The sequence below is a fragment of the Pelmatolapia mariae genome, linkage group LG6 (genome assembly GCF_036321145.2).
Source record: "Pelmatolapia mariae isolate MD_Pm_ZW linkage group LG6, Pm_UMD_F_2, whole genome shotgun sequence".
NCBI lineage: Eukaryota > Metazoa > Chordata > Actinopteri > Cichliformes > Cichlidae > Pelmatolapia > Pelmatolapia mariae.
This window is the reverse complement of record NC_086232.1, coordinates 37,446,980-37,460,909: the sequence shown is the minus strand read 5'-3', so window position 1 is coordinate 37,460,909 and position 13,930 is coordinate 37,446,980. Positions and strand designations below refer to the sequence as shown.

At 36.5% G+C, this 13,930-nt stretch overlaps 1 pseudogene; it reads right to left on the bottom strand.

Moving 5' to 3' along the window:
- Nucleotides 1–3,864: 3,864 nt before the first annotated feature.
- Nucleotides 3,865–13,505, bottom strand: LOC134629813 (excitatory amino acid transporter 3-like; annotated as a pseudogene).
- Nucleotides 13,506–13,930: the final 425 nt, after the last annotated feature.

Sequence of the window (13,930 nt, the reverse complement as noted above, 5' to 3'; positions counted from 1 at the left end):
TCAAAAGAAACACGTGGAGTAAACAAGCATGTTCCCTCTGACAGTTTTGACAGGTAGGATGATGGAAACTCTAGGTCCCCTTGCCACATTTGCTAAATCTTATGTCGGGAACCTTGAGATAACTTTTGACTCAGCTCTCACGTTGGATGATCACGTTAGACTTGTGATTTGATCTTGCTTTTATAAGAAACATTATTAGTCATGCTTTTGCTTCATCATTTACTTTTCTTGACAAAGCCTCTTTGGAGCGTCTGCAAGATATTCATAACGATCCTGCAAGGCTTTTAAAAGTCTTCTAAGTACTCACATGTCACACTGTTGCTAATTTAGTTGCACTGGCTCCCTATTAACTTAAGGCTCTACTTTTAAGAATCTGGATTTGACTTTTCGCACTCTGCATGGACAAGCACCAGCATACATCAGCAAGCTTTTACACTGATACGTCCCCAGCAGGTCCTGAGGTTATGAGGTCAGGATCTGCTGGGCATAATACAAGGCTGAGAACTAAAGGAGACAGACCTTTTTCAACAGCAGTTCTCAGACTCTGGAACCCTCCCACTCTTTTTAAAAAAGTGATATTCTAACATTATGGTTATGAAGCACTTTGTGATATTACGATTGAAAGCTGCTAGATAAATACAATTGTATTTAATTCTATCAACAATTCAGGCAAATTGATTTTTTTCCTTTGTTTGCTTGCTTGTTTTACTGTTGATAGTTTTGTTGTTTTGTCCCCATGTGCCAGCTATAATTTAAGTTGACTTTTGGACTGACATTTTGAGTTTAGACTTCTGCATCAGAAGAATAAAGACTGGTATTTCTGGTACTCTCATACTCAGGTTTTGCCAGAGGTTTCTTATCTTCCTGTTAAAAGGGAGTTTTTCCTTCCCACAAGTGCTTGCTCAAATGGGAGCCGATGTCTGTTGTTCACCTTAATGTCTGACCTCAGATAATACTCACATGTTAGTTTAGTACACGTGAATGTATTTTTATTGTTCATGGATTGTTCATGTGGCTATCACAGTAAAAGAAGAATCACTTTGCAGCAATATTTAAAACAAAGAAAGCCCGGGGTGGGAAAACAATCATATGAAGAAGTCATTAACATTCTGCTCCTCCTTTAGAAATGTATGCTTGGGTCTCATAAATAAACCACTGCAGATTCAGTGATTAACAATGTTATGATTGTTAATCATTGACTTGTCATGGACTTGTCTTGGAGATTCAGGTAGTTTTTTTCCTTTTTGTATCTTTTCATAAGTTTGATGCAAAGCATATGATTTTCTGAGTGCATAGTCCTTCCCACAAGACAGAATATTCACGTTAAAAATAAAAACGGATTTAGAGATTTATCCAAGGTCTATCATTGATGCAGTTAGCATGTGCATAAATCCATCACAGCACAGGCCATATAACTAACACATTACTCCCTTACACGGCCCAGTGGAGATTTCAATCTGCTATAATGGAGGTGACTGTCTGCTTCAGTCAAGTTAACTGGCACAAGAGTGCCACGTTTTACAGCAATTCATAACACCCTCCCTCACATGCTCTGCTGCTCCATCACTGCTTCTGTCTTACACAGGCAGATTTTAGGTTCATAAAAGTGCGAATAAGATATCTGGGAAAAAAACGATGTATTTACAGTAAAAGCACAATGTTTATTAGAGGCAAAAATAAATATTACACAAAGAATGAGTTACACTATTACTTTTACATTTTTATTCTGGGTTACTGTACGAGTGCACTGGGAAAGGATCTTCATATTTGTAAACAGACATCTGAGTGGCGGCGAAGTTAGCCAGTGAAGAAACTAGTCAGACCATCAGTTTTCACCACTGATTAATAGGTTTATAACTATTTATTAACCAATATGCCTTTTTCATGTTATGACACCTTCTGACCCACGTTAAATATCCCTTGGAGACTCAGAACATATAAAGCTCTAAACTGGACCAGTAATGAAAGGGAGCCTACATTGTGGTTATGATAACAAGAGAACAAGTAGAAAGGGGACTGTAAATACCTCAAGAGGTGTTTCCAAGTATATAACACTGAGAAGGAAAGAGTAAAAGAGGAGTTGTGAGGTGTTGGAGAGCCTAAATGAAAAACTGATTAAAGTAGGAAACAGCGTGAATTAGCAATACTGAACTTTGAGTCCAAACAATCTGCATCAGCTAATTTGTGAAAAGTAGCTCAAGATCCTAAAATAAAGTGGCTGTGGGAACATTTTGTAGTACTGTGAATGTTGTGTTCAGGAAAGAATCCATTTTCTTAAAAGTGCGTCTGAGAGCCTTGGATGGGAGAGAAAAGTAGATTTGAGAGACGCGACATGCTGAAATAACAATAGTCGAACGAAAGTGAAAAGCAGTCTGGAACTGAGGTCTGAGGTGTGGTTGTCCAGACAAAACCATTGATTTATTAGTTTCTTGATGGTTTTGTAATTTTTATGTCTACCAACACAAGCATTGGGTCTGGATATTACTGGACTGGTAGTTTTAGAGTTCTGTTCCAATTATAAGTGTGAGGAAGATATTATTGTTATTGGCCTGTTGTCTCTAAATTTCTGCATTCTTGGTGTCCAGATTCATGAAATTTGAATCAATATTTTTTAAAAAGCAATAAAATAAGAACAGAGAAATGCTCTTTTCTTATGTGAACATTTTAAAAATCCAAAGAGGCATTATACATGCATTAATATTCTAATAATGCACAGCATGCTTAGATATGATGGCATAAATTATGGGCAAGCACACCCATGAACACAATAAATACAAGAGTGACAGACTTGATATGTAACAAATATCACACAGCTTTTGTGTAAAGACGGACATCAGATGCTTTTGGTTTTGTTTTGTGTCCTTTTTAAAGATCTTCTTAACTTAAACCTGATCCCACAAAATGTAATCAGCTCATCTGTATTTGATGAAATTTAAAGGAACATTCTTAAAATGTATTTATTTTCTTTACTGGCCTGGAAGAGAAGATGATTACATGTCTGAGCACTCTGGAAGCTGTCTGTTTACTTTATGCTGATTAGCTTGCGCTTGGTGTAAACAACACTTTCCACTATGTTGATCCACTGAAATCAGAAAACAATTTGATTCAAACTTGTCACTTAACTCTGTATTTCATAAAGCAGGGACTTTACCCACTTTACCTGTGCCTTGTATACCTGTCATCATATGTGGAACTTTTTCTTAAAAACAATACTTCTGTTTTCTTTGAAATAAATTAATATGCATTGCCACACAATCTAAACCAGTGAACGTCACACAATATTTTATAAGTGTGGATCAAGTGTCCTGTTTGGACGCTTGTAATTTTTGCCACCACTAGATGGCAATAGAGACTCAATAGAGTCTACAAAAAACAGGTAACATGGAAATCCTGCGGTCTAAAGGGAAATCATGTCATGTTTATCAAGTGAGGAATGAGTCAATAAATAAATAATAAACATTTCTTTCTGAGTTCCCAAAACAACAGCAACGCTACTTATAAGAACTCTACTAATTTATATGGAGGCTCATGGTAAGATTAACCTGCTTTACTGTGCAGCCCAGTTTTCTATGCTGTGGTACAGGAAAGATAGCAACTTCTTCTACAGGTATGCCACAAGAGATCATACATGGACTGGACTTTAAGGGGCCAGTAGATTAGATGTGCTAGGTAAGCAATCTTTTTTTTTAAAGGCTGACAAAAAATAATTTTGCAGGTGGTCTCTAGATGCCTTTGTGCAGGTAAGTAATCATTTTGATTAGTCAGTCATTTAAAATTATTGCAATTTTGTTTCAAAAACACACAACCTGTATGTTTTATTATCCGATTCATCATTATTATATTCATTTATTGACGTATGAAATTTCACACATTTGTTGTTCCAGATGGAAAAAAAAATTTTTCTCCCAGAACATTAACAGTAGCATTGCAGCGATCTCTAAAAGATACAAAGTACAGAGAGCTCAGAAAGCATGGTTTATCAGCACCTTTACATACTGCTTCATTACGTGAGGGCTCAGGCGATGCAAGAGTAGCAATAACATCAAAAACATGTCTTCAACTTACAACAACCATTCTATAACCAGCAAAAGGGAAGCATCCCTCACAGGAAATATGATTTTTTTCATATGAAAAAATGGTACAATAGGCAGGATAGTAGGTGGTAGGGTATATATGCGGTTTAATCTGAGATTCATGGAGGCTTTTAAATTCATTCACATTTTTAAAAAATGTACACAAAGCAATTCCATTAGGCTTACATATTTGATATGGCTTTGAAAAAATAACTTCTGGTCTACAGATCTATTATTAGCAATTGGCTGGAGTCTTTCAAAGGCAAATAGTTGCCCAAACAGTTAATTAAACAAATAAAAGCCGAGCCATTATACATAAATCTACCATTTCACACGATCTAGTCAAAACCAATATTATACAAGACTATTCTAACTATCCCAATCCACCAATATTTGGGACAAAAATATGTTTGAAAGGAATCCAGCTAAAACATGTAAGATTTCTACATGTCTGGTACAATCATGCTACAGAAAAAAGATTTTTTTTTTAAAGATTTTTGTTTTAAATAAGGTCTAATCAATGTTGAAACACACAAGAAACATTTCTGTTTAATCAGATGAGACAAAGAGAATGGAAAAAGGAGTATTATTGTCACTTACCCAATGGTAAAAAACTCCAGTAAGGAGTAAGTAAGTAAGGCTCCAATTTAATCTCACGCTATTAAGCTGGGCAATGAAAACTGCCGCAGCTACTTCATAAAGGGCTGTTCCATCCATATTGGCATTGATCCCAATAGGCAGCATGAAGCGAGTGATTCTTTTGTCAACCTTGATTATTTCTTCACAGCATGTATAAGTCAGTGAGACTGCATGGCTTGGAGACACAGTGTATGGTTTGTTCTTTAACATCTGTAAGCATCTATATGTTTTCTATATATCAATTTAAGTCATCTCTGTGATTCTGCATTATACAGAGTTTTTATACAAAGACAAAAATTCTAACCTGCGTGAGATGAGCAAGGTCCTCAGCAAGGCCGGACAAACGCCTTTTATGATGGGGAAAGGGGTTTTGTCTCACAAACAAATACAATAACTTGTATTCATACAAATACAATATGAATACGAGTTATTCCAATAGTACTTACTTAACAAGAAGGTGCTAGTAAAGTATGCATTTACATTAAACATACCCAGTAATAACCACTGCCATGAACTTTCCCAGTTTGAGGACAGCCTCCCACCTTTCCCCAACTTCAACGACGTAACTTGCAGTCATGAACATTACTCCTATAGGCAAAAAGCTGAAAAGGAAACAATAGAATTAAATTATTGGGTTTATTTGAGTACTATTACATCCTGAAAAAAATGATTTGTTTTTGACGGTGTATGACAATCAAGAAATCAGTCTTGACTTTTATCATTTAAATCTTTGTACTCTATCTTTTAGGTGTTGAATGGCCTCCTTGTAGGGACTATTTCAGTGTACCCGATTATCATCTTAACCACTTCCTTGGTGGCCTCGTTAATGGCGTTGACGATATCCACGAGGAGTTTCCCTGTTTCGCCCATGTGACGGAGGGCCAGGCCAAAAATAAAAGGCATTCTAATCACCCCCAGTGTATTAAGTCCATCACTGTATTTGCCCACTAGACGTACTTGCGTCTCTTCCTGAAATGAAAAATGAGAAATTCATTGAGGACAACTTTCCAACGGCAGATATCACTGTAATTTCACAAATCATTTACCGTGTCAGAGGTAGAATTGTTATTGTCTAATTCAATGTTCACCAACACCTTCTGGGTCTTATACTAAAGAGAAAAAATATATAAATAAGAATAATTAACATAATTAATAAATTACCATAAATATCAGATTGTCTGCTTGATGCAAGTAATAAAACATACCTGTTTAAAGCTTGCCAGAACCAAGTTTTTAGGTACCATATTTCTGAAAAAGACTCAAGAAAACAACTATCATAGAAGATAAAAGCTATAACTATTAATAATAATAATAATAATAACTTTATTTATAAAACGCTTTCAAACAAAGTGCTGTACAGCTTTTTGAAAATAAAGAGAAGAATAAATAAAAGCAATACATAGCAATACAAGTTAAAACATAATAACAAGTTAAAAACGATACAAATTTAAAAAACTAAATGGCATAGAATTAAGACATGTAGGATAGGGTGAACGAGTGGGTCTTCAACTTAGCTTTAAAAACCTCCACCGCGCATGCCTGCCTAATATCTTGAGGGAGGTTGTTCCACAAAAACGGGGTACGAAAAGAAAAAGCACGCTCCCCAATAGTCTTTTGGCTCTAGGAACTTTTAAAAGGCCAGAATCCTGGGATCGGAGAGCACAGGATGGAACATAAGGGTGCAAAAGATCAGAGAGGCATAAAGGTGCCAAACCATTTAAAGCGGGACCTTAAAATCTGCTCGAACCTGACAAGGTAGCCAATGAAGGGATTTCAGTACAGGGGTAATGTGCTCAAATTTCCCGGTTTTGGTTAAAATGTGAGCAGCTGCATTTTGCACCATCTGCAACCCTCTAAAACTTTTCTTTGGTAGCCCAGAAAGGAGAGTGTTACAATAATCGATACATGAAGACACAAATGCATGGAGAAGAACATCTGCAGTGTTGCTTGATAAAACTTGCCTGATTTTGGCTATGTTCCTTAAGAGGCAGTCTTTGTTGTCTCTTTTACATGAGACTCGAAGGACAGCACCATGTCGAACCACATGCCCAAGTTTTTTACCTTGTCCCTGCAATTTATGATATAGTCATCAGTTTTCAAGATGAAATTTTGGGACAGTATTAAGAAGCAGGAAGTTATCTGATAACCAGCCCCTAATTGCACATAGACACGATTCTAATTTAGACCCTTCAGCACAATTGCCAATGGTTAAAGGAACATAAAGCTGCAGGTCATCAGCATAACAATGAAAGGTTAGATTAAAAGAAGAAGACCAAGAGGCAGCAGATACAGCAAAAACAGCAATGGGCTAAGTACAGAGCCCCGAGGGACCCCATGCCCCACTACACAGGTCTCAGATCATTTTTAAAACTAACAGTCTGAGATCTCCCAGACAGGTAGGATCTCAGCCATGATAAAACATTTCCTGTAACTCCAATAAAATGTTCAAGCCTATCCAATAAAATACAGTGATCCACAGTGTCAAACGGAGCACTTAGGTCTAGTAGTACTAAAACTGAAGTGCAATGATTGTCTGCATTTACCAACAGATCGTTTGCCACTTTGATTAAGGCTGTTTCTGTGGAGTGATTTGGTCTAAAAGCAGACTGAAATGGTTCAAACAGATTGTTAGTTGACAGATGCTCAGTGAGCTGCTTAACAACCACTTTTTCAAAGACCTTAGATAAGAAAGACAGATGTGAGATGGGTCTACAATTTGCAACTATGTCAACATCCAGTCCAGGTTTTTCAAGATTGGCACTACCACAGCTGATTTAAAACATTCAGGGAAGACTCCAGTCGTCAATGAAGTATTTAAAAGAAACAGAATGTAAAGTCCTAATACTGACCACAGTTCCTTTATAGCCCAGGCTGGTAGAGGATCCAAAGAACAGGTTGTACAACGAGCTGCATTTACAACCTTAGTTAATTCAAATCTTGCTAAACTGGAAAATGAAACCTAAGTAAATGGAAGAAAAGTACGAGTTAGGAAGGATTCTGAGAAAACACACTTTCTTCTTACCTTATTAGATCCAATAAGACATCAACCGTTGAGAAGGCTTTATCATCGTCATCATCAAAAACAGTGTCATGACTAATCCCAGGCTTGATCACCACTACCAACAATATTCCTACAACACATAATCAGATGTTAAACAGAGAAATGAATATTCTGTAGCAACAAAAACAACACACTCTGCTTAAACAGGTCTCCATAATGTTTGGGACACAATTTTGTTAGTTTTGCCTCTGTAGACGATCATAGTGGATTGTAAATCAAATAATCAATATGGTGATCAACTGCCTTATCTCAACCCAAAAGACCATGCTCTTCCTATATCATGTACAAAACTGAATGCAGAAAGACTCACACAAGCAGCAAATGAAGGTAGCTGGAGTAAAGGTCTAGTGGAGCAACTCAAGGGCACAACATTTAGTGTTGTCCATAGATTCTAGACTTCATGCAGGCTCTTTTTAATACTATTTCATCGTAGTATTAAACATATTCTATATTTACATGTATTGATTTATCCCATTAATTTTAAGCATCTGAAAATAAAGGATCATGTATAAAAACAGATACAACTTGTTACACTTTGTAAAAAAAGTCTGCACTTCCATCGCATACTGATTGTTTGATTTATAATCCACTGTGGTGGTGAACAGAGGCAAAAAAAATGTGTGACTGTCCCAAACATTATGAAAGGCACTTTAGGTATATAGACAATATTTTTGGAAATGTGGGAAGTCTAATGTTTAACAAAATACGGTCTTAAAAGATAAGCAAAGATTCTTGAAGCTGTCATTTAATTATTTGTTATGTAGAAAACAGAATCAAAACCAAATGATGTACAAAATTTCTCTTACCTACACCTACAGACAGAACAGTGGTTGTGACAAAGTATATTACTGCTCGTGCAGTGATTCTTCTGGATATGCCAACACTTACGCCACAAACTCCTGTTAAAGACATGGTATAAAAAATGGTACAAAGAAAAAAATCTGTAAAATTACTTTATAGTACACCTAAAGAAAATACACTGTCCAGACCATATAATGCCTAAAATAAGACAAATATTACATTTTCCTGATCATAAATCTTTCTGTGCTGAGTCCATATTTATACCACTGTAGTTTGTTTGATCAGCGAGCTGTGGAGTGATGTATCTCAGACAACTGTCAAAATCTAGCTTTATTAAAAATGTAATAAAGGATTGTCATTATGTCAGTTTTCATTGTCAAATTAAGTGAGTTATTTAAAACTGCAATGAGAATTATTCTTAGATATATTTATTATTGATTATTATTAGACATTTGAGAAACAATCACTTTGGTCATTTAAAATCAAGGTGTAGAAAATGTGGAAGTTAATGTAATAGTTGGTAAGAAAAGTGCTCGTGGCTTACCCATTATCACACTTAACACAATGAGAGGAACGGTGACCAACTGAAGCATCCGCATCAGTATTTCTCCTGGTAAGCCGATATAGATTCTTTGAAACTTTGTCAGCTTGGCGTAGGTCTTCAAAATTGCACCCATACCTACACCTTTGAGATACAGCAATACAGTTGGATCCATAAGTAATTGGACAATTTTTGTAATTTTCCCTTTGTATAACACAACACTGTACTTTAAATCAAACTACTAAAATTTAGCGTTTCGGATTTAAATTGATAGGTTTTAGAAAGTTTTTTTTTAATTCATTAACTAGGAATTTTATATTTTAAAGTTTTATACATAGCCCCCCATTTTCAGAGGCTCAAAAATAATTAAATATTTGACTGAAAAGCAGTTTCATGGTCAGGAAGGCCTGTTCCCTCATTATCCCATGACAAATTAAACATATAAAAGATCTGGAGTTGATTCCAAGTGGTTATTTTATATTTGGTATTTTTTCACTTGAACTCTCAATACAAGGTCCAAAGAGATGCCGATACAAGTGAAGGAGGTCATCACTAGGTTTATAACCCAAATGAAATTAAATAGGTAGCAAAAAACTTTAGAAAGTGGCCCAAACCATAATCAACAAAACACAAGGAATGCACTGGGCAACTCAACCTTTCAGTTATGGAAATGAGGTCTAGGGACAGATGCAACCAAGATTAACCTGTACCAAAATGATGGAGAGAAAAGTGTGGAGAAGGAGAGAAAGAGCTCACGAACATTAACTTCATCAAGAGCAACTCTAGTGTTTCTTGAGATAAAGAAACTGGACATTTTTCAATGGCAAAGTCAGTCAGCCAATCTCCACCAATTCAATTACTGAAGGCAAAACTGAAGAGAGAGAGATCCACAAACACGCAGCAACTGAAGGGCCTGCAGTAAAGGCCTGGCAGAGCATCTCAAGGGAGGAAACACAGACTTTGATGATGTCCATGAGCTCTAGACTTCAGAGAGACATTGGCTGCAAAGTTTTATCATCCAAGTATTAAAAAGTGTCTTTATATTTGCAGTTATGTTCATTTGTGGACAGCATGGTGTTGTGGTGGTTAGCACTGTTGCCTTATAGCACAAAGATCCTGAGTTTGATGCCAGTATCTATATGGAGTTTGCATGCTCTCCCTATGTTTGCGTGGGTCCTCTCCAGGTACCCCAGTTTCTTCCAAAAGACATGCTGTTAGTGGTTAGGTTAAGTGGTGATTCTAAATTGCCCATAGGTGTGGATCTAAGTGTAAATTGTTGTCTGTCTCTCTGTGTTAGCCTTGCATCAGATTGGCAGCCTGTCCAGGGTGTACCCTGCCTTTTGCCCTATGGTAGCTGGGATAGGCTCCAACCCCTGTGACCCTGGTAAGGATAAGTGGGAGAGAATGGAGTGATGTTAGTTTTTTTTACTTTTTATTTTACCTCTTATGCTCTGAGAATAGGAGCTTTTCTTTAAAATTGCCTGTAATTCCTAAATAGGTAAAGCTTTTGTAAAAGCTCAAAGTCTGCATTTCAATCATGTCACCGTTTGTTTTGCACAGAACTAACTTAACTATGGGGAAATGAACAGAAATGTCCAAATTCTTGGGCCATCCTTCATTTCTTTGTGTTTTGGTAGGAAAGTGGGAGATAAGTGCAGCAATTTCTCGAATCTAGTACAAGCATACACGAAAATACAGTTCTTATTATTTAAAACACAACGGTTCCAGTGGTTACAAGTCATGTTGAAAAGTGTAGGTGTTACAAATCAGACTTTTTCATTCTTTGGTATCATGTGATGGATAAAAATCTGACACAGTCCACGATTTCATCAATTTTGATGTCTGAACCTCCACTGTACTTTAAAGCTAGCAGGTAGACACTCACTGTTGTACCTCTCTCCTGGCGTCTATTATACATACTGTCAATAATTTGAGCCAAAACCTTCACATTTTGATGCATACCACCATATGACCTGTTGTCACTAATTTTCTATTCAGTACTTGTGTAATTTGTCATATACGAACTTTTTGTCCCACATTACTTCCCGTAATAATGGGTTGTTTACAACCACCATTCAACTTAAACCATTTCTGAAGAGGCTGATTACGAAATGTTTTCATTTATGTAAGCCTCCTTAATGAACCCATGATTGCAAGATATAACACCAGGTGAAATAACAGCTATTACCATATTCAAAAGTTAGATAGAGAGAAAAGGTGAATGCATAAATGCACAAGAACAAATTCTAACTTTGTTTTATACTCTTATTATAGTATTTACAACAAAGCAGCTGTGTTTGTTGCACTCAAATAGCCCTTAACATGCTAAATGCCACATTTGTCATCTACAGTCACCTGTGTTAATTTTTTTAAAGTTATATATTCTTATTAAAAACTTAAATTCTCACAGCATTAGTCCCAAACTGTATATAGAAAGACCCCACGCGGTAACCAAGTTCATCATCCCACATTTAATGGGTTGAGGTTTGATTAGCTTAGTTCGCTGTTAGTTAACAGTTAAAACCCATAACTTCCAAAATCAACTTTAAATCTAAGAATAAACAAGATCCACTCTAAAAGAAATTAAAGTGCATTAAAACCCAAAGCCTGTTTGAAATATTTTTAACCCCCTGTTTTCTTCCTGTTAACCTCTTAAGCCCCAAGGGGGTTTCTGAGCTTCCTGCTCGAAAATGCAATGCCCAAATTTAATTGATTATTTCTCTGCAATTACAAACTCTGTCCTTACAATCTTGGTATCAAAATAAAGCTAACACTTGTGAGATTTCATCAGAGGTGTAAATTGAAGCAGATATTACTGTATCAAAGTTACTGAGACTGGAACACAGAAAAAGTAAGTATATTTTATCCTCGCCTAATTTTTTTTTTTTTTTAATTTTTAGCATATAACCCTTTTAAAAATATGCCTCAGATCACATTTGATTCCAGAAATTCAGTAACCAACATATAAACATCATCTGTGCAACGATTTATGTTTCTAAAGTGAAACAATGAAAAATTACAGCCCTGTCAATACATGAATATCCAGACGTTGTACAAAAATGTCCAATTATGGCACACAATTGGACACCATGCCAGTTGAATTTTTTAGGTATTAAAGAGCAGAAATTAATTAATTTTATTAACAGGCCTAAAAATGCTTCTTTTATATATATATATATATATATTTTTGAAGAATTAACCATACATTTACATGGCAATGGGCCTTGTGGCATGGAGCGCTTAATTGGTCTCTGGCCCTTTAAACTCCGAGGGGCTGTAACTTTGGTTTCTTTTGGTCAATTTGCATGATTGACACCTCTTTTTAATCGTTTTAGCCAATAGAATCACAGTAACGATCCCACGTTCACGTCACTTCAACCAATCAGACGTTGCAATGCCAAAACCCACGTGGGCCCAAATTTACTGCACGTAGAGTCTGTCCAGTCACGTGTCTGTAGGTGGGTCTAAAATGGAGGTTGTTGACGGAAAACGGCTCTGATGCGGCTAGGTAGGCGTGGTAACTACTGATAATCACGTGGCTACCGGCTACCGGCGAAAATAACGGAGGAAATCGGGACGGTGAGCCAATTTCTGTCTTAGTGCATTTGCGCCGCTGTGTGTTTTTGTGGTCTTCTTTTGCAGCTCCTTCAGTGAATTTTGGTCAGAGCGTTGTTAAACTTGGTGTTTGGAGTCAGCAATAGCTCTGGAAGCTAACCAGCCTGTCTTTAGGTTACATGAAGTCTGGAGAATTTCTGGTTCGGTTTTGTTTGTTTAGCGGTCTTCTGCGCATTTACATAACTGCTCGTTTAATCATGGCTTGTTTTCGATGTGTTTGGTGGTTGTAGAAATGGTTTATATATTACATTTTAGCTGAGATTCAGAGGTTTCTGTGGATACCACACATGTCTGGACTTATATTTCTCACCCCGTGTTATAACCGATTGATCTCCTCCATTTTGCCCCCGGTACCGGGGGCGTGGGGCTTAATTAAGGCTATATATTATTTGTTTTAGTAAAATTTTAACAAGTAGCAAAGTTAGCATTATATTAGCTCATTTGCTAATTGCTTTTATTACTTATATTTAAATGTACTGTTACGAGTTTTTTTGTTGGTGTTCTCAAAATAACTTCAATCGGAATGTTTAAATTCAGTTCAGCTTTACTTTATTTTTTGTTTTTATAAAGCCAGTGTATAAAAGTGACCTCAAGATACTTTATATCTTAAGTCAAAGACCCATTATGAACGTTGGCATTTAGCATACTGTAGGAAAATTAATAGCCAGCTAGCATTAGCTTTGCTCATATATGACTAATTGCAGTATTTAAATAACCGTTTTCACTTACCCAGGAAAACACCTGTCAGACTTAAAAGGGTTAAAACATTTCTTCTGTGAAATTAACCCCCCTGACAGACCATATAAGAGCAGCGTTTTCCACAATATGACTGAACGATAAGGGGTTCTGTACAATTATGTTCCCTTTTAGTTTGACAAAAGCTCCCACTCTTGTACTGTAAATGACACTGAAAAAAGAAACTCTCTAACATCTCCAAGGCCAAGAAAGCACCGCCTATGAGCAAAGTTAGAAATGAAGGATTGTGACATATGAATGATGGTAAATGTGAGAAGTCACGTGGCTCCGCTGGGAAGATTACCTGGATTGCAGAACTGCACTGCCACCAAGAGGATTGTTGTAAAAAGCACCTCACTTATGTGGACAGTTCATCGGAGATGATAATTTATAGGATGAAGGAAACAAAATGCTGAGGAAAGAGTAATGAAACCACAGTGTTTTAGAAGAGCATGTTATACATTT